We start from the raw sequence: 25,120 nt of genomic DNA, 5'->3' as shown, positions 1-25,120 counted from the left end.
AGTGCATGGAGATACTCGAGAAACGTTGCCGAGCAAAGCTCGGTCGCCCAGGTACTTTTACTTAATAGAGAAAGCTATAGAAAGGAAATGCTCTGATTTTATAGTTCTGCTAGAAATATTTTAAAAACTCGTGTTTATGGTAAGATTTCGATTGAGACATGTCCGTCCGTCCTAACTTCAACAAAAGTTGAGATATCCATACAAATTTCTGGTATACCGGCTTATATCGCCTCAAAATAGATTGAAAATGGTCGAATTCGCACAAGAGCCACGCCCCTCTTTAAACGGTTTAATTTAGCTTGACTTGACAGGCCGGCCGCATGCGCCGTTGTGAACGAATTTTGTAATTGAAATTTAAGTAACTTCCCGATAAGCTACAAGCTTGAAACTTGGAATAGAGTTCAGAACTAGGTAACAATGCAATAATAAGAAAAAAATCGCCGCTAGGTGACACAATGATCGAGATATTCACAAAAATCATATTTGTGGTCCGATTTGGCTCATATTTGGAACACATAATACATACAAGAATAGAAAGCGGCCTATAAAAAATCGCCGCTAGGTGGCGCAAGGATCGAGATATTTACCAAAATCGTATTTGTGGTCCGATTTGGTCCATATTTGGAACACATAATACACACATGAAGAGAAAGCAACCTATGATGTCCGATTTGGCTCATATTTGGAACAAATATTACATACATTCCGGCAGAAGTGACATCAAAATATTTTGGAGTTGGAGGACGGACAAGCATACGTGGCGCAGAGTCGAGTAAAGTCTTTGGAAGGATTACGTATTGAGGACTTAGATTGTAACAAATTGTCAGGAAAGAGTCCTTGTAATAACGAGTCACTAAATGAACTAAATAGAATGAGAAAGAATAGGCAATTAAATAAAGACTAAAAACTTGAAAATAAAATAATTAAAAAAAATTGTTTATAAGTTAAACGGTTTTATTGAAAACAATACTTACATGAAGTGATAATAATACTAAAAGCAGAAAATAATTATATTAGGTACTAGTCATCACACTCATCATCAATCTAGGGCGTTGATCAGACAATTCAATAAAAGCGTTGGACGCGTCAAATTTCTATTGATAGTCATATATGAGACCAACTGAACCTTAATCAGGTTATGCTACGCCTCACATGTTTAGAAATTTCACGCGCCCAATACTTTTATTTAATTGTCTGATCAACGCCCTAGATTGATGAGGAGTGTGATGACTAGTACCTAGGACTTACGTAATTATTTTCTAGTTTTTAATATTATTATTACTTCATGTAAGTATTGTTTTCAATAAAAACTTTTAACTTAAAGAAAATTTTTTTTTTATTTTATTTATAATCAAAATGAAAATGAACGAAGTGCTTTAATTCATTATCAAAGGTCGATACAATGATCGAGCTTGATACGTGGATTGACCTTATGACTCGAAATAGTAACAAAAGAAATCATATGTTTGCGGTAAGTCACTAAATTAAACTGATATTTCACATCGATAGTGGAATTTATGGTGTAGCATAGTACGACAATTCAAAAATTGTAGAAAAGGGACCTGGAGCCGCTCCTTCTTAGGTAATCTCTCTTTAATACTACTAATGCAATAAATCGACTAACCCTAACAAAATTTGGTATAAAGAATATTCCTATGGCAAAAACTTTCTTTAAAAATAGTCGAAATCAGTCGCGAGCCACGCCCACCATTTTAGCCAGCCGTCCGTCCGGGCGCTAACACATTAAATTGAGCATACACTGAGATTTCTTCAAAAACTATATGGCCGCGTCACTGTGAAATTTCTCATGTCTGATGAACAATGCAAAAGCGAGCATCGTCACAATCGCGCAAGATGGTGTATTTGTAAATATAAAAGAATTTCAGGCGTAGCAAATGAAGTGTATTTCGCCTTGCCCGTTCATACATAAAACTCCTCGAAGCACTGTCATAAACATTCCCGCTATATTAGAAATATACTTACATATTTTGTCTCCTATTAGTGTTGCCAAATGTCCTGTATTGGCCGAGACATCCCGTATTTTTCACAAATTTTAAAATGTCCCGCCGGGAAATGTTATGTCCCCGCATTTTCACAATATCAAAATTAATAAATTTTAATCTGCTACAAAACATGACCATATTTGCGGCTTCGCTTGTTTTCAGGTCATTCGCATGCAACTCTCTAAAGAAGAAAAGTTCATCCCTACTGTGGTTCTTAATATTATCAATGTTTGACATTTCGCACACCTAAATATTCATTTTGCAAGGCAAGTGTTGCGTTTTAAAATAACGTGTGAAAATTTAATCCATAGAATATTGAATTCGGATTAAACACAGTAAACATATTAATTGTTAGCCTGTTTCATAAAAATATTTGTTTTAAATAAATGAGTTTAAAAAGTTTAATTCAATCTAAAAATCTCTTCTTATGCTTTGCTTGCAACAAAAGTTGGAAGTTGGCTACTTTTTCATGTCAGATGACGCTGGTGATACGCTATTTGTCTCCCTCTATGCAAATACATGCAATCTACTTACCTGTAAGCGCACTATGCTGCATCAAAAATCTTATGTGACGGGGCTTATCTGAACTAAAAATTAAAAATAATTTTCAAAATTAGCTTAAAAGAAAAATGAACGGAAAATAATAGGATTGTTGTGAAAAAAAACCTGGGCGCTTTGTGCCATATTTTTCGTATATCGAGCGCACGAAGCCTTTTTAACAAATATACTATTATTTTTCGTTTATTATTGTTTTAAACTTATATTGAAAATTATTTTTAACTTTTCAGTTCAATATTATTTAAAAGCGTCATTTTTAGTTTTTTTAACTATATTTTTTAGTTACTCTCTTCTTAACAATTTCAATGCCATACGAATAACAAAAATAAATTTTGGAGGCACATTGATTTTAGGACGGTAATTATAGCAATAAGATTTAGTGCTACTTCTAGATATGTCCCCTTGCAATGCTTTAACTGGACACTCTCAACATTGCGATGATCCATGAAATGGCAATTGTCTCCCCTTGCACACCTTTTGGACGCTTTCTAAACTAGCTTAGTCGTAAGAGGTACTTAGACAGTTGCAGCCCTTGATTACTTACTTACTTACTTAATTGGCGCTTAACCGTCTAAACGGTTATGGCCGTCCAACAAGGCGCGCCAGTCGCTCCTTCGCTCCACCAACCGGCGCCAATTGGTCACACCAAGGGAGTTTAAATCGTTTTCCACCTGGTCCTTCCAACGGAGTGGGAGCCACCCTCTACCTCTGTTTCCATAGGCGGGTTCCGATAGAAACACTTTCTTGGCCGGAGCATCATCTTTCATTCGCATAACATGGCCTAGCCAGCGCAGCCGCTGCGTTTTAATTCGCTGGACTATGTTGATGTCTGCGCATAGCTCGTATAGCTCATCATTAAATCTCCTTCGGTACTCGCCATCGCCAACGCGTAGAGGTCCATAAATTTTTCGAAGAAATTTTCTCTCGAACACTCCCAAAGCCGCTTCATCTGCTGTTGTCATGGTCCATGCTTCTGCCCCATATAGCAGGACGGGTACGATAAGTGACTTGTAGAGTATGATTTTCGTTCGCCGAGAGAGGACTTTACTTTTCAATTGCCTACCTAGTCCAAAGTAGCATTTATTGGCAAGATTGATTCTTCGCTGGATTTCAGTACTGATGTTATTGCTAGTGTTGATGCTGGTTCCCAAATAAACGATGTCTTTTACTATTTTGAAATTATGGCTGCCAACTGTAGCGTGGTTGCCAAGGCGCATATGCGCTGACTCTTTGCTCGATGACAGCAGGTACTTCGTTTTGTCCTCATTCAGCATCAAACCCATCTTTACCGCTTCTTTTTCCAGTTTGGAGTAAGCAGAACTAACAGCGCGGGTGTTTAGGCCGATGATATCAATGTCATCAGCATATGCCAGTAATTGCACGCTTTTATAGTATATTGTTCCAGTGCGGTTAAGTTCTGCAGCTAGTATAATTTTCAGCACTTGATTGATCAAGTTAAATATATGTATAAAGCTCAGACTTAGGCCCGGTTTTTCAGTAGTTGGTTAAGTTACGCTTAAACTAAGTTTGCTTAAACTCTAGTCAAATTCAAACTCCTGTTAAACTACTGAGCATTTTTTCAGTCACAGTTTAAGGCCGCGTTTGGGGTATGCTTTTTTGTGCGGCAACATTGGTTTTTCATTACCTAAATAATTTGTAGATACGGCAACAGGTGGACCTTGTTTACACAACAAACATGGAAAAAAAATATTCTCCAGCGAAATATATATCTAGTTCCGGAAATATCCAACAGCATTATTTAATTATTCTTAAACCAGATAGTTCTCGAATTGATATCCAACTTCATTTTCCAATCACTATCCAACCATTGAGAAATTTTGTAAAATTATAAGTTTTCGAGTTGATCTCCAAAATCATTAATATTTTCCAATTATTATTCTAATTTCGAGAGGTTGTGAGATACGTACAGTTCTCAAATGAATATTCAACACATTTCTCCAGTTGATATCCTACATTGGATATCGAGTTGAGCTGGAGTTGGAAAAAAATCTCCAAGGTGGTACCACCAAAACCAACGGTTGTTTATTGCGAGAAATAAACACCTGGTTGATAGCGGTAATGAAATATAATTAATCAAAAATAAATTATATAGGCGGCCGAGTTGATGTGATGGTAGGTAGCGTGCTACGCCTACCACATCGAAGATACTGGGTTCACGCCCCGGGCAAAGCAACATTAAAATTTTAGAAACAAGGTTTTTTAATTAGTAGAAACTTTTTCTAAGTGGGGCCGCCCCTGGGCAGTGTTTGGCAAGCACTCCGAGAGTATTTCTGCCATTAAAAGCTTTCAGTGAAAACGCATCTACCTTGCAGATGCCGTTCGGAGTCGGCATAAACAAGTAGGTCCCGTCCCGCCAATTTGTAGGAAAAATTAAAAGGAGCATGACGCAAATTGGAAGAGAAGCTCGACCTAAAATCTCTTCGAAGGCTATCGCGTCTCACATTTATTTATTTTTTAAATTATGTGTATATATTTCATTTTATTTTCGTGAAAATACTGTAGTAACGAATCTTACATTTGGTTCCAGTTAGAGATCCGCAAGCTGTTCATTAAATTTTTTCAATTTAAGTAATAGCATTTTTTGCTGTAAAACAAATTCCTACTTTAGCTGAGTGTGATATGTTTCTCGAGTTGAGCCACTGTTTCGAAACAACTCTTGAGATTTTAGAAGTATGCCCAGTTATCAACATGAACTCTAATGGTACTCAAGCCCAAATGCTTGTTGGGTATATTCGACGCCATTTCGAATGAACGGAAATCACCGATAAGTTAACTAGAGTTTAACCCAGCCAGATCGACCGCTTCAGCTCAGCTTAAACTTCAGTTAAAGTAGACTGAAAAACTGCAGAATATGTTTAAGCGTAGTTTAACTGACAAACTAAATTGAACTTGTACTGAAAAACCGGGCCTTAAGCGATGTTGGTACAAGTGTGGCTCACAACTGTCTCGCTGTGCACCCGATTAGCACCAGTTCGGAGGTAGTCATTACGTTTTTAGTGCCGAACTGTAGCTTTGCGCGTCTGTCTCCCATATTCGCTGCATATGTAGAGGTAGAGTATTTCAGCTTTCATATAAAATTTTCGTGACAGAGACATGCCATGGGTAGGTAATGTTCGTTTTCACCCGAATCTAGAAACCATTTGACAATTTTATAAGATTATCTTTTATTAATAATTTCTGTACAATACGTTTTGAAATATCTTCGATTTTTCATGTGACTTCCTTATTTAATCACTTGGTGATATCATATCTCACACTAAACGATCATAATGTTGCTATCGTGTGGCAATTGTAAAAAGATTCTTGCTTTAAATCATTAAATATTTCGTCGTAAGCATTAAGTTAAAGTCAAAGGGAAAAGAGATATTATTTTGTTGCAATAATTGTAGAGGCAAAGAATTCAATTTAAAAAATTGACCATAAGTCAAATTGAATCATGTGAGAGATGCTTTTATGGACCATGTCGACAACATTGCAGGCAACACACACAGCCTTACATACTTTTTTTATAAAAACAAGTAAATGCACATATGTAGATATGTTATAAATAAAACAAACATACAACATATTACAGACTAATAAATATAAATCAGCTTTCATCAGCAATTTCGCTATAAAGAAAAATAGGAAGGCGGTACAATATGTTTTAACTGCTTCCTATGCCAATGTGTTTGTAATGCAGCGAACAACCATGCGTATATATTTGTATGTATTTATGTATAAACATAGCACAATGTTTTCAATACGAGGAAATAAAGTATGGCAGCCAATAAATATGAACAAAAAAAAACAAACCAACTTTTATAGCTGAAAATAAATGGAGAGTAGCTGAGCAATTACAGTGGCGTGGCGTGCTCGAAGCTCAGGCGCTGGCTTTGTTTGGCGAAATAAAAACGCTCAGCGTAAATGGAGCAGCGAATAAATGGAATCAGAAAATGAATAATTGCAATTGTGGCGGATAAATCCCGGATAACAAGCGCGTTTGCCGTCAACAATCAAGGAAGGAAAACGCTGGTGCTAGTTTTTTTTTTTTGCTTTCGAAGTATCAAAGCGTAATGCACACATTACCGATACCAAAGCACCGATGAGCTAAAATTGCTTCATCACAGCAAAGGAACTTGTTTGAGAGGATGAGATCGCTTTTAGAATTGACGGCACATTGTTGGTTGCCATAAATTTAACAAATCAGTTCATCCAATTAGTTAAAGGCAACAATGTTGATAAATAGTGGATGCCACAAAGCAGGAAAGTCAAAAGCACAAAGAAATACATGAAAATCAAAATAATAAAAAACGAAGTAAAAAACAATTCACTCGGATAGAATCGGTCAAAATATACCTAGTTGTTGATTTTAATAAAAAAGGAAAAAGGGAGATATGATATAATGTGCTTTTTAAGCTAATTAAATAGACCTAGTCAATGAAAGCAAATTTAGGAATAGGGGGTTACAGAAGAAATCCGTTGAACAAGTGTTTTGATTGAGGCATCCGCTTACGAGTTCAAAGCTCCGGTCACTAGTAGATATTTTCAAAGAGGGCACTGCTATTTTGTAACAAAAGTCCTGATACTTATTTGGGTTTTTCCTTTTGGTCGCAAACTATTTCTAGTAGTACTTTGAACACATGCAATAAATGCGAGGTCTTTATCGACGAACCAGTGCAACCAAACCTAACGTTCTTGGCGATATCTAGCTCCAATTAGAAACTTCATCTTTTTTTACCCAGTGGAGGTCTCACTTCTGCGTTCAACGCTGGTTGCTAGTTTGCAGTGAGACTTTGCACCATCTTTCTTTGACCGTCATAAGTGATGACTGCCAACAATCGGGAGCACCAGGCGAGATCGAGTTTCTCTTATCTTCTCTAGCATTTTCAATAAAGCCTCAGTTAGATGGAAATGGTTTGAAGAGTTCCTTGCGCAATGCCATTTGAGAAAGTCGTTTAAACGTTGCTGGGAGCACAAACTCAGATACATCAGCATCCTCGCTGATCAGCAAATTTTCATGCTGTCAAAAGTTGGCTTAAAGTCGACAAAGAGATGGTACGTGTAGCTCTTCTCCAAGGTTTGGACTGTCGTTCGTATATTTACCAAATCTTAAGCCGTATTTATGCGGTTCAATCAACCTCGTCTGACCATATTTTGCATAAGATTTGATGTGAGCTCCCGTTGCTTGGGCAGACATCTTTTAGATGGTGCGAGGGCTTGACTGAAGTCACAAGCGCCTGAGTTTGTGAATAAGCGGCTTGAGTGCATTCAAGGTATTATGCAATCAGGAGGTAAATTGGGCTGTATTTTAACGGTGCCTCTTCAACACCGGTAATTTATAGTGGCATAGCGGCATAAGAGTGATCATTGTGGTGGATAAATATTTTCCACACTACCGCTCTTTACTTACTCTTCGTCTCTATTTTCGAACATCCCAGCCAGTAGTCCGTCATTTCCCCGCTTCGCTTATTTAATCTGGATATTTCCATCCTCACAATGTCGTTTTGGGGGCTGGATCTTATGTTCCGTGGGCATTGGCTGAATACCGTATTCTAAAGAGCATTCCTCCAGGTATTTACTACGGATTTTAGAACTTTCTGGTAGAATTTCGGTGCACTATTTTAATAAGCCAGTACGTGAAATTTATCTCACTTACTTCGTTTGGCCTCACGCCATTTTCTTCCAGGACACCTCACTCTATTCCCTCTTCATGTCCCGATAATGCTCACATACATGACGCATTCCAGCGTTCGTACACCTCTTCAATCTGTTGGCAACGCCTTTTTTTTCTCATGTTTTACCGTGTTCACTAAAACGCTATGACTTCCGCAGTGGCGGTACGTCTTAATTTGGGAGTGTGCTCCCACTGATCGGCCATGTCTTGATGTATATTGGCACGATTTTCCGTCATCAGTAATCCGTTGTGCTATCTTTACGTACTCATAAGATACACAATTTATTATCAATTTTACAAATACACGGCACCAAGAGTGCGAGCTGAGTTTAGAAATTATCATCTGTCGGTTGCGTGAGCACTTTGGGCCAAGTTTTATTTTAAATGTTGTTGAGTGCACGCATCCAATGTCCTGCCACTGGCGCAATATGCAGCCTCTGATCAGCCGTCTGTAAACTGTAGATGTTGTTTCGTTGAAATTTTATTTTCCGATTGTAGGGCCTGCATTCAAGGGCCCGGAAAAGAAACATCAAGATATTTAGAAAATAGTTTTTTCAATAATAAAAAAATGTTTCCCAGCGAGGTGGCACCTCGACAGTGGTTTGGCAAACACTCCCAGTGTATTTCTGCCATCAAAAGCTTCTCAGCGAAACATCATGTGCCTGCGATGTCGGCATAAAACATGTAGGTCACGTCTCGATAGTTTGTAGGAAAAAATTCAAGATAAGCACAACGCAAATTGAATGATAAGATCGTCCCTATTCCTCTCGGAGGTATATCGCGTCTTGTTTTTATACTCAGCGTGCTTTGCGCACAGAGTATATTAACTTTGATTGGATAACGGTTGGTTGTACAGGTATAAAGAAATCGAGATAGATATAGACTTCCATATATCAAAATCGTCAGTGCCGAAAAAAAAAATTGATTGAGCAATGTCCGCCCGTCCGTCCGTCCATCCGTCCATCTGCCGATAACACGATAACTTGAGTAAGTATTGAGATATCTTCACCAAATTTGGTACACGAGCTTATCTGGATCCAGAATAGATTGGTATTGAAAATGAACGAAATCGGATGATAACCAGGCCCACTTTTAATATATATAACATTATGGAAAACACAAAAAACCTGATTATTTAGTAAATAATACACCTAGAATGTTGAAATTTGACGTGTGGACTGATATTGAGACTCTCGATAAAAACTTCAAAAAAAATTTTTTACATGGGCGTGGCACCGCCCACTTGTGATAAAATCAATTTTACAAATATAATTAATCGTAAATCAAAAATCATCAAACCTATCGTAACAAAATTCGGCAGAGAGGTTGCCTTTACCATAAGGAATGCTTTGAAGAAAAATTAATGAAATCGGTTGGGGACCAAGTCCACTTTTATATAAAAGATTTTTAAAAGGGTCGTAGGCGAAAATAATAAGCTATAACTTAGCACAAAATACTTTTGAATCAATAATATTTCACTTATCAAGTTGTATTGTAAGATGAAATGGGAAGACATTTTGTTTAAACGGGCGGTGCCACGTGTTATGTAGAAAAGTAATTTATCTGAAATGAAATGTGCAACTGAAGCTCACGCTGAGTATATAATGTTTGTTTAAACCCGAACTTGACAACTTGTTTTTTTTTTTAGTATTTACTGGTATGTTTGTGGTAGTCTTATAAAAAGGAAATTTTAAGCGCAATATACCACTACTACATAGCGACGTAAGCCTTGGTTAATGAGAAGAATAGTTTTTCCATTCTACAGATTCAACAGAAAAGCTGCCCCCTATATATGGGCAATGTCGAAGACTTCGTATAATCCTCGTTAGGCATATTTGTTTTCTTCCTGACAGCTTCACAGATACCAAAGTTTGTTACCGAGGTTACGGACTTCGAAATTATCCAAGGTCGAACAACAGTAGCTGCTTATTGAGAATAAAACCGAATACCAATATACTACGTCGGTTTGCGTTATCTCTGTTCTTTAGCCCAAAATAGAAGAAGCAGATATCTGACAAATGCGTACCTATATATTTTATGGGTGGGAAAAACATCATCACTATTTCAATGCTTGGGTAAGAACAACATAACATTATTCAACTATTTAACTCAATTTTGCTGGGTTCCCTTTTTTTTTACCTCGCCCCCTTCACATATGTCGCCCCACATAAATTTGAACTCAAAAGTTGAATAAGGAAATAATTTTCTGTATAGATATATCCGTTGTTTGCTTGTCCAGTTGAGTATAATAAAAATAATAAATATTGTTCTACAAGCAAAGATGTTCGACGACTGAACAAATATTACGACGACAAAGCCACAAAATCGCGAATACGTAATGTCAATGACTGACTGTCTGTGAAAAATATCCCCAAACTTTGTGCATTTGTATATGTGTGTGTTTGTGCATATGTATACGTATGTGAAGTTTGCGATACGAAGAAATAAATGCTGACAATATGCCATGTGGCCAACCACGTATACCCCCGATCTCAAAAATTCGACCGACAAAGCTAAGAGGACATTGTTACAATGAAAGAAGAAGCGCGCTTTGACTGTTTACATTCGCGATTTTGGCCGCTCAACACATTTATTCGTTTCAAAGCATATAAGCTTCGGCGCATCATTGGCATGCTTGTTCGAGGCTTTGTCAACAGCTGCCGCGAATTTGTCGTGACAACAAATATTGGCAGGACGCATCAATGCTGTCATTTATCCTGGTCCACTAGCTGTTTACCTTCTTACTTTGTTGTCAATTGCTTTGCAGTTTGTCGCTTCTTTGCTCCCTTACTTCTTTGGTTGCTTCTCGAATGGCGACCACGAGCTAACAACGTAAAAATAATTTGTGATTTCAACTGTACTGCTTTTTATATTTTCGCATATTATGACAAATTATGATTATTCTCCATTCTCCTTTTTTCTACCAATGTAATGTTTGGTATTCCTCTGAAAACTAAAAGAGTTCCTTCATGCACTCAATTTTTTTTGACAAATGAAATAAAGTTAAATGATGCTCTGAAGTAAAAGACAGTGTAGGAGACGACAAGATGCGCTGCGGCCACCATTGAGGAGTGGGTAATGTGATTGCTTATAACAATGAAATTCCCCAGTTCAACTCACTGGACAGATCATCAAATGTACTTGAGAAACGTACGATAACAAACCGATAACACGCCAATAACAAGACGGTAACACCGATACAAAATTTATTTGATTTCAAATCGATAACTTTTTGATAACAAATGGATAATTTCGCGATTCAAAATAGATAAATTTTAGATAAATAATCGATAGATTTTTAATAGTAAATCGTAAATTGTAGAAAACATATCCATAATATTTCAATAAAAGTCCTCGATAAAAAATCAGTTAATCACTGACAACCTTCGTTATGGATGGCAATTTTATATAACCTGTAATCAACCGATAATTCATCGATAACAAGCCAATAAAACTTCGATAACAAAATGAAAATACGCCGTTCGGTATTGGTTCCCGCTTCGGTTTGGGCTTTGGTCTTGACTTTTAATCTTTCCTGTTTCGTTTTCCTTTCCTTTCTTCTCCTTTCCTTTCCTTTTCTTTTCTAACGAATTCTGTTACGAAAATAAAAACATAACGTAACGTACCGACGTGTTTTTATCCTGTAACGACGTGTTTTTACACCTAGAAAACCTAAAAACTTCTTATGCTAGTGTCCCGACAGCATTCCTTCTGTTGTTCTAAGAAGTTGCGCAGAATATTTGTATCGGCCCTTAACGAATATTTTAAATGCTTCTCTAAAGTAAGGTGTATTTCCCTGTTTCTGGAAAGAGTCTTTTATTATACCACTGTACAAAAGTGGCAGTAAATCATCTGTTGCAAACTATAGAGGGATTGCAAAATTTAGCGAAATACCTAAACTTTTCGAATCCATTATAACTAAACAACTAGCTCATTCAGTTTCTACTATCATTAACCCAGCTCAGCATGGCTTCTGCAAAGGCAAGTCAACTGAGACGAACCTGTTGGAATTTACTACTCATGTCTTCAGAAACTTTAGAAATAACCAACATACCGATGTAATTTACACGGATTTCAGCAAAGCTTTCGATAAGGTTTCCCACACTATTCTCACCTATAAACTTAATGGTTTAGGATTTCCACCTCAACTTCTGAGTTGGATTTCCTCTTCCTTAAAAGGAAGGAAACAAAAGGTGTTATTTAAAAACAGCGAATCTCAATTCATTAAGGTTACTTCTGGCGTACCGCAAGGTAGTCACCATGGTTCTTTGCTATATTTGCTATTCCAAGATTTTGATGTATGCTTACGATGTAAAGCTTTTTAAACCTATACTCACTCCGGAAGACAGATTGCTCCTTCAAGAAGATCTCGATAGTTTTGTCAAGTGGTGCAATATTAATGATATGAGCCTCAACCTAAATAAATGTAAATTCATGAGTTTTGGTAGAAAATCATTTCAAGTGCACAATTACACGGTTGGTGACTACCGGCTGAAGCAAGTCACTAGATTTATTGACCTGGGTGTTACATTGGACCCAAAACTTGACTTTAAATTTCATATTGAAACTTGCGTGACCCGATCGAAAGGAGTTCTTGCTTTTGTTAAACGATGGTCTAAGGAATTTAATAACCCCTACGTTACAAAATCTCTCTTTACTGCTTTAGTGAGACCTATATTGGAGTATGCATCAATCGTTTGGAACCCGCGGTATCAAATTTATCATGACAAGCTTGAATCGGTTCAAAAACAATTCCTACTTTTTGCTTTGAGTCATTTGGCGTGGGATCCAACAAGAAATCTTCCCTCTTACAACAGTCGGTTAAAGCTTATAAACCTCCCTTCTCTCGAGAGTCGCAGGGAAATGCTTGGTGTGTTGTTTATGGTGAAATTATTGAGTGGAACGGTGAATAGCCCGTTTTTACTTAGCGAGCTCAAATTTAATGTTACCATGAGGCTATCAAGGCATTTCCATCCGCTTTTTTGAGCACATGTAGGTCGAATTTCGAAATGCACGAAGCTCTTCGTTGTTTGTGATTGGATTTTAACAAGCATTATAGTAATTTTGATACGTCGGAATCGCTTTTCAAAATAAAGAGGTGTATTTTATTTGAGTTAAATTAGTATAGATGTATACATATTTCAAATAACTAACTATAACTTACTGTAACTCCATTTTATGTATATATAATATAGCAGCTCTTTTTGAGCGGTTCGTGTCAGCTCCCTTCTTAGCACCTTTCGTTAGCCCCCTACTGGGCAATCAGCTCTTTTCTGAGAAATTCGCGTCAGCTCCCTTCTGAGCACCTTCGTCTGCCCCTTACTGGGCATACGTATACAAAACTCATACCCTCTTGTAAAGTTAAGTTATTTATTTAAATTATCGCGCATATAATTATACATGTCACCTCTTAATATCAAATATGTAACTATAACTCTTAAGATCATTTCCTTAATGTTTTACACTGCACATTCGTTTTGTATAAGACATACTATTTGTAAATGTACTGATATTTGCTATTTAGTCTGTTTAAATTGCTCAATTCGTAGACTATTAAATAGATAAATAACAAGTAAGGAAGGTTAAGTTCGGGTGTAACCGAACATTACATACTCAGTTGAGAGCTATGGTGACAACATAAGGGAAAATAACCATGTAGGAAAATGAACCGAGGGAAACCCTGGAATATGCTTGTATGACATGTGTATCAAATGAAAGGCATTAAAGAGTATTTTATGAGGGAGTGGGCCATAGTTCTATAGGTGGACGCCATTTAGGGATATAGCCATAAAGGTGGATCAGGGTTGACCTAGAATTTGTTTGTACGATATGGGTATCAAATTAAAGGTATTAATGAGGGTTTTAAAAGGGAGTGGTGGTAGTTGTATAGGTGGTCGCCTTTTCGAGATATCGACATAAAGGTGGACCAGGGGTGACTCTAGAATGGGTTTGTACAATATGGGTATCAAATGAAAGGTGTTAATGAGTGTTTTAAAAGGGAATGATCTTAGTTCCATAGGGGGACGCCGTTTCGAGATATCGCCATAAATGTGGACCAGGGGTGACCCTAGAATTTGTTTGTACGATATGGGTATCAAATTAAAGGTATTAATGAGGGTTTAAAACGGAGTGGTGGTAGTTGTATAGGTGGTCGCCTTTTCGAGATATCGCCATAAAGGTGGTCCAGGGGTGACTCTAGAATGGGTTTGTACAATATGGGTATCAAAAGAAAGGTGTTAATGAGTATTTTAGAATGGAGTAATCCTTAGTTCCATAGGTGGACGCCGTTTCGAGATATCTCCATAAAGGTGGACCAGGGGTGATTCTAGAATGCGTTTGTACAATATGGCTATCAAACGAAAGGTGTTAATGAGTATTTTAAAAGGGAGTGGGCTTTAGTTCTATAGGTGGACGCCTTTTCGAGGTATCGCCATAAAGGTGGACCAGGGGTGATTCTAGAATGCGTTTGTACAATATGGGTATCAAACGAAAGGTGTTAATGAGTATTTTAAAAGGGTGTGGGCTTTAGTTCTATAGGTGGACGCCTTTTCGAGGTATCGCCATAAAGGTGGACCAGGGGTGACTCTAGAATGTGTTTGTACGATATGGGTATCAAATTAAAGGTATTAATGATGGTTTTAAAAGGGAGTGGGCCTTAGTTCTATAGGTGGACGCCGTTTCGAAATATCGCCATAAAGGTGGACCAGGAGTGACTCTAGAATGCGTTTGTACAATATGGGTATCAAATTAAAGGTATTAATGAGGGTTTTAAAAGGGAGTGGTGGTAGTTGTATAGGTGGTCTCCTTTTCGATATATCGCCATAAAGGTGGACCAGGGGTGATTCTAGAATGCGTTTGTACGATATGGGTATCAAATGAAAGGTGTTAATGAGTATTTTAGAATGGAGTAATCCTTAGTTCCATAGGTGGACGCCGTTTCGAGATATCTCCATAAAGGTGGACCAGGGGTGATTCTAGAATGCGTTTGTTCAATTTGGGTAACAAACGAAAGGTGTTAATGAGTATTTTAAAAGAGAGTGGGCCTTAGTTCTATAGGTGGACGCCGTTTCGAAATATCTCCATAAAGGTGGACCAGGGGTGACTCTAGAATGTGTTTGTACGATATGGGTATTAAATTAAAGGTATTAATGAGGGTTTTAAAAGGGAGTGGTGGTAGTTGTATAGGTGGTCGCCTTTTCGAGATATCGCCATAAAGGTGGACCAGGGGTGATTCTAGAATGCGTTTGTACAATATGGGTATCAAACGAAAGGTGTTAATGAGTATTTTAAAAGGGAGTGGGCTTTAGTTCTATAGGTGGACGCCTTTTCGGGGGTATCGCCATAAAGGTGGACCAGGGGTGACACTAGAAAGAGTTTGTACGATATGGGTATCAAATTAAAGGTATTAATGAGGGTTTTAAAAGGGAGTGGGCCTTAGTTCTATAGGTGGACGCCGTTTCGAAATATCGCCATAAAGGTGGACCAGGAGTGACTCTAGAATGTGTTTGTACGATATGGGTATCAAATTAAAGGTATTAATGAGGGTTTTAAAAGGGAGTGGTGGTAGTTGTATAGGTGGCGCCATTTCGAGATATCGCCATAAAGGTGGACCAGGGGTGATTCTAGAATGCGTTTGTACAATATGGGTATCAAACGAAAGGTGTTAATGAGTATTTTAAAAGGGAGTGGGCTTTAGTTCTACAGGTGGACGCCTTTTCGAGGTATCGCCATAAAGGTGGACCAGGGGTGACACTAGAATGAGTTTGTACAATATGGGTATCAAATGAAAGGTGTTAATGAGTATTTTAAAGGGGCGTCGGGTTAGTTCTATAGGTGGACGCCTTTTCGAGATATCGCCATAAACGTGGACCAGGGGTGTCTCAAGAATGTGTTTGTACGATAGTGGTATCAAATTAAAGTTATTAATGAGAGTTTTAAAAGGGAGTGGTGGTAGTTGTATATGTGAAGGCATTTTCCAGATATCGACCAAAATGTGGAAGGACAGACGGACGACTGTGTATACAAACTGGGCGCGGCTACAACCGATTTCGCCCATTTTCACAGAAAACAGTTAGCGTCATAAAATCTATGCCCCTGCCAAATTTCAAAAGGATTGGAATTTTTCTTCGACTTATGGCATTAAAAGTATCCTAGCCAAATTAAATAAAAAAGGGTGGAGCCACGCCGATTTTGAAATTTTCTTTTATTTTTGTATTTTGTTGCACCATATCATTACTGGAGTTGAATGTTGACATAATTTACTTATATACTGTAAAGATATTAAATTTTTTGTTAAAATTTTACTTAAAAAAATTTTTTTTGAAGTGGGCGTGGTCCTTCTCCGCTTTTGCTAATTTTTATTGAGCGTACATATAGTAATAGTTCCTGCCAAATTTCATCATTATATCTTCAACGACTGCCAAATTACAGCTTGCAAAATTTTTACATTACCTTCTTTTAAAAGTGGGCGGTGCCACGCCCATTGGTCAAACTTGTACTAATTTTCCATTCTGCGTCATAAGTTGAACTCACGTACCAAGTTTCATTGCTTTATTTGTCTTTGGTAATGAATTATTGCACTTTTTCTGTTTTTCGAAATTTTCGATATCGAAAAAGTGGGCGTGGTTATAGTCCGATATCGTTCATTTTAAATAGCGATTTGAGATGAGTGCTCAGGAACCTACATACCAAATTTCATCAAGATACCTCAAAATTTACTAAAGTTATCGTGTTAACGGGCGGACGGACGGACGGGCGGACTGACATGGCTCAATCAAATTTTTTTTCGATCTTGATGATTTTGATATATGGAAGTCTATATCTATCTCGATTCCTTTATACCTGTACAACCAACCGTTATCCAATCAAACTTAATATACTCTGTGAGCTCTGCTCAACTGAGTATAAAAATAGCTCCGCGACTTCAAATTAATTAGGGAAAAGTCCGGTTAACAGATTATGCTTAATCCACATTGATTAGACTCCCAGTAAATTTCGGGAAGTGTTATGTCTCCCCGAAGGGATTAAGAACGAATTTCTCTTATTCCTTGAAGCTTTCTACTTATACCTTTTCTACGAATTTGCCGTACCTACAGTTTTTATGCCGAAATCGAATGAAATTTGCCAAAGGCAATGAACTTGTGTAGAAGCTTTTCAGTCGATTATTTGTAAGACCACTGTCAATCGAAAAGCATGTCATAAAAAACTCTTTGCAATTGCTTATATTTGCCACGAATATAACCCATGGATCCACGGAATGTCAGGCCAATAATCTACGCCCCTTAGGATTAGAGAGAGTATAACCCAAAATAGCAATTCCAATACCATAAAGGGCAGACTAAATATTCGGCCCCTATAAAACAGTGGACTCAAAGCTTCGAGCTACCTTTAAGATTTTCTTCACTCCTCTATTTCCTATTCATATTCCCAATGCTCTTCGTTTTTTCCTAATTGATTTTCTTCCCCTTCTTTTTTTCGATGATTTCCCAGTCCTTCGTTCTCTTACTTCCATTTCTACTCTGTGATGTGTTTGTGTATGATACATTCATATTTGTAACAGGATTCGCCTCGCGAAGGTGAGGTTAGCAATTGGGTTGTGGAAGCTGTGAAGTGCGCTTTTTATACTCAGTTGAGCAGAGCTCACAGAGTATTTTAACTTGATTGGATAACGGTTGGTTGTACAGGTATAAAGGAATCGAGATAGATATAGACTTCCATATATAAGTATCATCAGGATCGAAAAAAAATTTGATTGAGCCATGTCCGTCCGTCCGTCCTTCCGTCCGTCCGTCCGTTGACACGATAACTTGAGAAAATTTTGAGGTATCTTGATGAAATTTGGTACGCTATTTAAAATGAACGATATCGGACTATAACCACGCCCACTTTTTCGATATCGAAAATTTCGAAAAACCGAAAAAGTGCGATAATTCATTACCAAAGACGGATAATGCAATGAAACTTGGTAGGTTAGTTGAATTTATAACGCAGAATAGAAAATTAGTAAAATTTTGGACAATGGGCGTGGCACCGCTCACTTTTAAAAGAAGGTAATTTAAAACTTTTGCAAGCTGAAATTTGGCAGTCGTTGAAGATATCATGATGAAATTTGGCAGGAACGTTACTCCTATTGCTATATGTATGCTTATTAAAAATTAGCAAAATCGGAAAACGACCACGCCTACTTAAAAAAAAAAATTTTTTTTTAAGTCAAATTTTAACAAACAATTTTGTATCTTTACAGTATATAAGTAAATTATATCAAAATTCAACTCCAGTAATGATATGGTGCAACAAAATACAAAAATGAAAGAAAATTTCAAAATGTGCGTGGCTCCGCCCTTTTTCATTTAATTTGTCTAAGATACTTTTAATGCCATTAGTCAAACAAAAATTTACCAATCCTTGTGAAATTTGGTAGGGGCTTGGACTCTAGGACGATACTTTTTTTCTGTGAAAAAGGGCGAAATCGGTTGAAGCGACGCCCAGATTTTATACACAGTGTACCGTCTGTCCTTCAGCTCGGCCGTTAACACGATAACTTGAGAAAAACTCGATATATCTTTACTAAACTCAGTTCACGTACTTATATGAACTCACTTTTTATTGGTATAAGAAATGGCCGAAATCCGACTATGACCACGCCCACTTTTTCGATATCGAAAATTACGAAAACTGAAAAAAATGCCACAATTCTATACCAAATACGCAAAAAATGGATGAAACATGGTAATTGGATTGATTTATTGACGCAAAATATAACTTTAGAAAAAAACTTTGTAAAATGGGTGTGACACCTACCATATTAAGTAGAAGAAAATGAAAAAGTTCTGCAAGGCGAAATCAACAGCCCTTGGAATCTTGGCAGTAATACTGTTAGTGGTATTGCATATATAAATAAATTAGCAGTACCCGACAGATGATTTTCTGGATCACCTGGTCCACATTTTGGTCGATATCGCGAGAACGCCTTCACATATACATCTAAGGGCCACTCGCTTTTAAAACCCTCATTCATACCTTTAATTTGATATCCATATCGTACAAACAAATTCTGAGTCAGCCCTGGTCCACCTTTATGGCGATATCCCTAAATGGCGTCCACCTATAGAACTATGGCCCACTCCCCTTTAAAATACTCATTAACACCTTTCATTTGATACCCATATCATACAAACAAACTCTAGAGTCATCCCTGGTCCACCTTTATAGCTTATTCTGGAAAAGGCGTCCACCTATAGAACTAAGCCCACGCCCTTTTAAAATACTCATTAACACCTTTCATTTGATACCCATATCGTACAAACAAATTCTGAGTCAGCCCTGGTCCACCTTTATGGCGATATCCCTAAATGGCGTCCACCTATAGAACTATGGCCCACTCCCTCTTAAAATACTCTTTAATACCTTCCATTTGATACAAATATTATACAAACACATCCCAGGCTTACTCTAGGTTCATTTTCCAACATGGTGATTTTCAATTTGTCTCCATAGCTCTCAGCTGAGTATGTAATGTTCGGTTACACCCGAACTTAGCCTTCGTTACTTGTTATCTTCTTCGTTTGTAGAAAGTGCATGAAGTCACTGATTAATTTTCAAAATATTTTGTATACAAACATATAAAGTTTTTTGATACGTTAGGTCATACAGATACGATAGCTCAGGAGGTAGATTCGGACAACTTCGACTCAAAGCCTAACGATGGACTACACAATGTTTCTTGTTCCCAATCTGCTGGTGAATACTTATTTGGTTTAAAATTTAAACTAAGCACTGTGCACGCGTTTTCACGAAGACCGGTATAAACTAAATTTTAAACCATATTTGGTTTGGTCATGTATGTACCTCAAAAAAGATGTATGCTCCAACTATAAGAAGTACGAGACAGATCTTCAAAAATGCGATAAAGTTTTTTCCATTTGTTAAAATATTTAAAATCATTAACAAAACCGATCAGCTATGAAAAATTTAAATATTTAGCTTATATAAATCATGTAAAAAAATAGCGGAGGCTTAAGTTTTTTAAATGAAGTGATTATTTAGAGCTCGATACCACACCTTCAAGCACAAATGTGTGTTATCATATTGATCAAAGTTATTTTAAATGCTTACAAAAGTAAACATATTTTCCGTTACAAAGCCACACAAACAGTTGCATAACTAGTTTTTGTTCGGAAATATAAATCAGATATGTAGAAGGCAGTCAGCGGGATCAACGCGAGATTCATATATGTACATATGCATGTACATTAGACTGGTTCGATTTATTAACAGATATCGCGCCATCGATTTTTCGATAGGATTTGGGCTCAGGATAAAAAATTTCCACTACGCATACCCAAAAAAATCATTTTCAAGCCTGCGAAATTTCTTTTTTTTGACTTTTTTGCAACTTTGATTTTTAGTTTTTTTTCATGACCTCCTAAAAAATTTTCATTTGATTAATTGGATTAGTTGAGCTGATCGATCATACATGTCCATATGTCCATGATGATGACTTCAGATTGAAGTCGAAATATCGACCAAAATTAAAATTTATGAATATAAAACAGACCAAAAGGAAGTTTTATTCATTAACCGCGGCCTTTCAGCTCAACTAATCTAATTACTTGCAACATTCAAGGCTACTAAATTGTATCAAAATTTTCATTTGATTGTAAAATGTTTACGTATACCCTGTCCGACCCAAAAATGTCCGCTGAAAACGTTGTCGATAACAGTTTTTTGAAAAATGTATATACAACTTGAGTTATTAATAAATATAACAATATAATTGGATTTCTGAATTATATTTTGAGAAGTAAGAGTAATAATAAAATCCTATACTGGCTAAATGCATCAGATTCTGCTCAGCATGTCGTCGGAATGCGGCAGAACTCCGAGTAGTGTAGTGAGTGCCATAGAATGCATTAAAAGTAGCATGACTTACGTTGTTGGGATGCACTAGATACCAATCAAATCGATGCCTGACCTATAGAACTATACTGCCGGAATGCAAACGATTCCGTTTAGTATCTCGTGAGAAAGCATTTTTGAACGTTGATGAAAATCACTAGATTCCAATTATCATAGAACTGTTTTGTTTCTTTTTAATGTTCCACGTTGAATAGTCCATGTGACAAATCCAGTCATTATACGTTATCGTTTCCGGGTTTTTACGAAAGAAATAACGTCGGGATACTTAACAAAAAATTAGATAATATATCTCAGCTGAGATAGACGAGTACTGCATTACGTAAAGTGACCAAAGTACATTCAAAACAGGTATAAAAGTGTTGTAGTGGGAACACCAGATATGCAAAGGATTATTTTTAGCAAAGTTTCGACGACAAAGAGGTAAATAAAAAGGCACATAGTGTCTGTATACTCTAGGAGGGACAGCAAAATTCAATCGGCTGAGAAGGAACTTTTTTTTGAATAATTTCGTTTCTATTCGGAAATTTTTTAGGAGACACATCGAAAATAAATGAAATGATAGATGAAATGAGGAGCTGGTAATCTTTTCACGGAAGAAATACACTGGGAGTGTTCGAGTCTAATTTGAAACAGTTTCGGAACTTTTCACCATCATTTCGAGATTTGTTTGGATCACTAAGGTATTGTTTGTGGATTTTTGTGTTATTTCCTAAATGTTGTTTGCATCATAAAGAAACATTTTCAAAGCTATTTCTTGGTAATGTTTTCTGAATATTTTCAGCATTATATGTGACTCGGTCTATAAAAAGGTGGCTTATGACAAAAAAAAAAAAAAAAAACAGCTCTTTACAGCTGTTTCTCGCATAAAAAACAGCTTTTAACAGCTGTTTCTAGCAATTTATTTTTTTAGTCATAAGCCACCTTTTCATAGCCTGGATCACATATATAATTTCGAAACAGTTTTAGGGATGCTCTGTGACCAGTTTCCTGACCATTTCAAAATTGTTTTTTACATCGTTTTCAAATCATTTTGGGCACTTTCTGGTCAATTATGTAGCATTTTTGGATAGTTTCAGAGTCACTTTAAGAATAATTTCGGGACTATTTCAGGATAGCTTTCGGTATAACTTAAGAACAGTTTCAAAGTTCTTCAAATGTCATAACGGGATTATTACATTTTAGTGTTTGATTGTTTTCAAGTGAAGAATTTTTGCGAAAAAAAAATGTTAGTTCCAAAGATTTTATGGACTTCTCAGTGCGGTATCATTGATAGGTGAAAGTGTCTGAAATGCCTAAAGTATTTCTAGATGCAACGCCTCTATACGTTAATGAAGAGCTATTGTATAGAAACGCGCAAATGCAGACTGAGTAAGTCGAGTACTTAGGTCATCGTGTACTATATTGTATACACATATCATTAGCTTAATTAAAATACAACCGCAGTTAAAATTTTAAAGTGTTTGCAGTTATTCCACTTTTAAAAAGCCATATCTGCTCGCATTGGTTGTGAAAAAAAAAATATTTAACAAAATATTTTAAATTTGTTGTGAATTGAGCTAGCGATATGTATCTTGTGGACTCCGAAACCACTCCGTTGATTTTGCTTCAATTTTTGTTCGATACAAATAGACGATGTCCTACACAAGCACATCGTCTTGCCCTCATTCAGCGCATGAAGCACTTTTTTCACCACTTTACCTAAACTAATTAGTAAATTTTATTCATTCAGCAACTAATGAAATGAATGCAGTTAGAGCAGAAATATACATCGAAGAAACTCCTCCAAATACTCCAGCACTCATCTACTGTTCACTTCTATACAGTGTGGCCTCTGTTCGGCTAACAAAGGCTTTACTTCTCAATTACTTCCACATTTCAAACTAGCATTTGTTAGCAAGAGCGGCTTTCCTTTCCAAAGGAAAATAATTTTGTCTGTCAATATTGATTTCCAAGGACACAAAGTCCTTGTTCCTTTCATAAAAAGATACTAAAATAAACATAATGCTAAAATTTGCTGCACTCTCAAAATCTGTACCTATTTCAATCCCTTTGTGGGGGACTAAACATACATAATATGGCTTTTGAGTTAAATATTGTGACGAATATTAGTGACACTAAGTGATACTCACATCACTAGTCTGATGCTAAGTAAATGAAGCCACAACAACAATAAAGCAGGAAGTCACTTTTATCTACATAAACGAATGAATCATTTTGTCTACACATATGTACGTAGACGCAGCGGTGAGACGCACAAACACATGCATATATCTTATCTGAGATACTCTCAAAAGTGGGCAATCGTCTGTGGAAGTATCACTCACATATACACTCGCTTGGGCTATGCGAGAAGCTATAAAAATCGTGCATATGTAGTTATAGCTGAGAAATTTATAGCTGGTAAACAAATAGCAAATTCTAGAAATAGAAACGCTTAGAAATATGTCAACGAGGAAACCAAAAAGTATAAAATCAGCACCAGCTGAGGCACGACGAATCAGTTTGATTTCAGCACGCTATCTGTTGAGAAGTAGAAGTGTTATTTTGAAGTAATCTAATACAGACCATTTTGCATTATCGAATATTGGAGTTATTTATTCAACAGTTTAGTGATTCGAACGTTAGCAGAAGGTTGCAAATAAGAGGAATTTCAGTAAATTCGTTACAATATATATGTACGAGTATAACCTGAAAGTCTGCTTGGATCTCAAAGGAATAAAAACATTTGAAGTTAGAACACCTACAAAAACAAAATATTTAAGTTGTCATTTCTACCTTGATTGATTTGCCTTGCGCAAAACTTCTAGAATTGAGTCTGAGGTATAATTTTAGCAAATTGGAATTGACAACCGAACGTGAGGTGGAACATAAATGCAGTGTTCCTTTCAAATGCCCAACAACCTGATGCACCACTGGTGTATGCTCTTATGTGTAATTACTACAAATATGATTTGGAATTTGATTTCATTTAAATTATGTTGCTGACCCGGCAATGAATAACATTACAAATCGGTTGACATTTACACGAGGGCAGTAAAATAAATATAAAGCGACGTCATGTGGTGTCTAACAAACGAGCTGCCACTAATATAAATACATACTGTGCTATTGATGCCAACAAAACTGTCATTGTGAAAACAATAACAATATAGTGGTAGCTTTAAACACGCTATAATTTTTTTGTTTTCACTTGCTATTAATGTTACAGGTGCTCCTAGTGGCGCCGCTACAACAAAAACAACGTTTATCAAAAATAAATTTGAATCTAACAGTGCTCACATGAAACTGATTGTTATCAATGAAAATATAAACACAAAAGCAAGTACTTACATTAATTTTTATAAAGAAATAATAATAAAGAGAAACCTGCGGAATTAATGTGGTAACATTGGCGTCAATTGGTAAAGTGTCAACTGAACTATGCAGTAACCAAATATTATAACACTGAACAGTTTCAATAATTGACCGTATTGGCGTTTGTATTTATTAAATTGCCCAACAAAAGCAAAAATGGGGAAAAGTAATCATACCCAATGCCAGTGTTATACCATTTTCAGGTCAAATGAAACTTTTTTCAAGTCAAATGAAACTATTTTCTTCTCAAACGAAACTTTTTCAAGTCAAATGAAACTATTTTCATCTCAAATGAAACTTTTTTCAAGTGAAGTGAAACTTTTTTCATTTTAAATGAAACTTTTTTCAAGTCAAATGAAACCATATAATGTTCTACTAAGGTAATTGTCAATATATTTATATCGTACTTTATAACGCTATTTATCATGTTTTTCTTTAAGACAACTATTTCTAATTAACCACATTGAAGGCAAAATTTTTGCCCAAATTTTCTTTGTGAATTTAAGCTGCAGTTAAAGTCAGCTTAGTTTAGCCTTGCCTTTTGATCGTTTTAATTGTTTAATAAATAATAAGCAGGGTTAAACGCTAGGCAATTTTTATACTACAGTAT

The sequence above is a fragment of the Eurosta solidaginis genome, chromosome 4 (genome assembly GCF_040869045.1).
Source record: "Eurosta solidaginis isolate ZX-2024a chromosome 4, ASM4086904v1, whole genome shotgun sequence".
In the NCBI taxonomy this organism is placed as follows: Eukaryota; Metazoa; Arthropoda; class Insecta; order Diptera; family Tephritidae; genus Eurosta; species Eurosta solidaginis.
Note: the sequence above shows the minus strand (reverse complement) of the source record.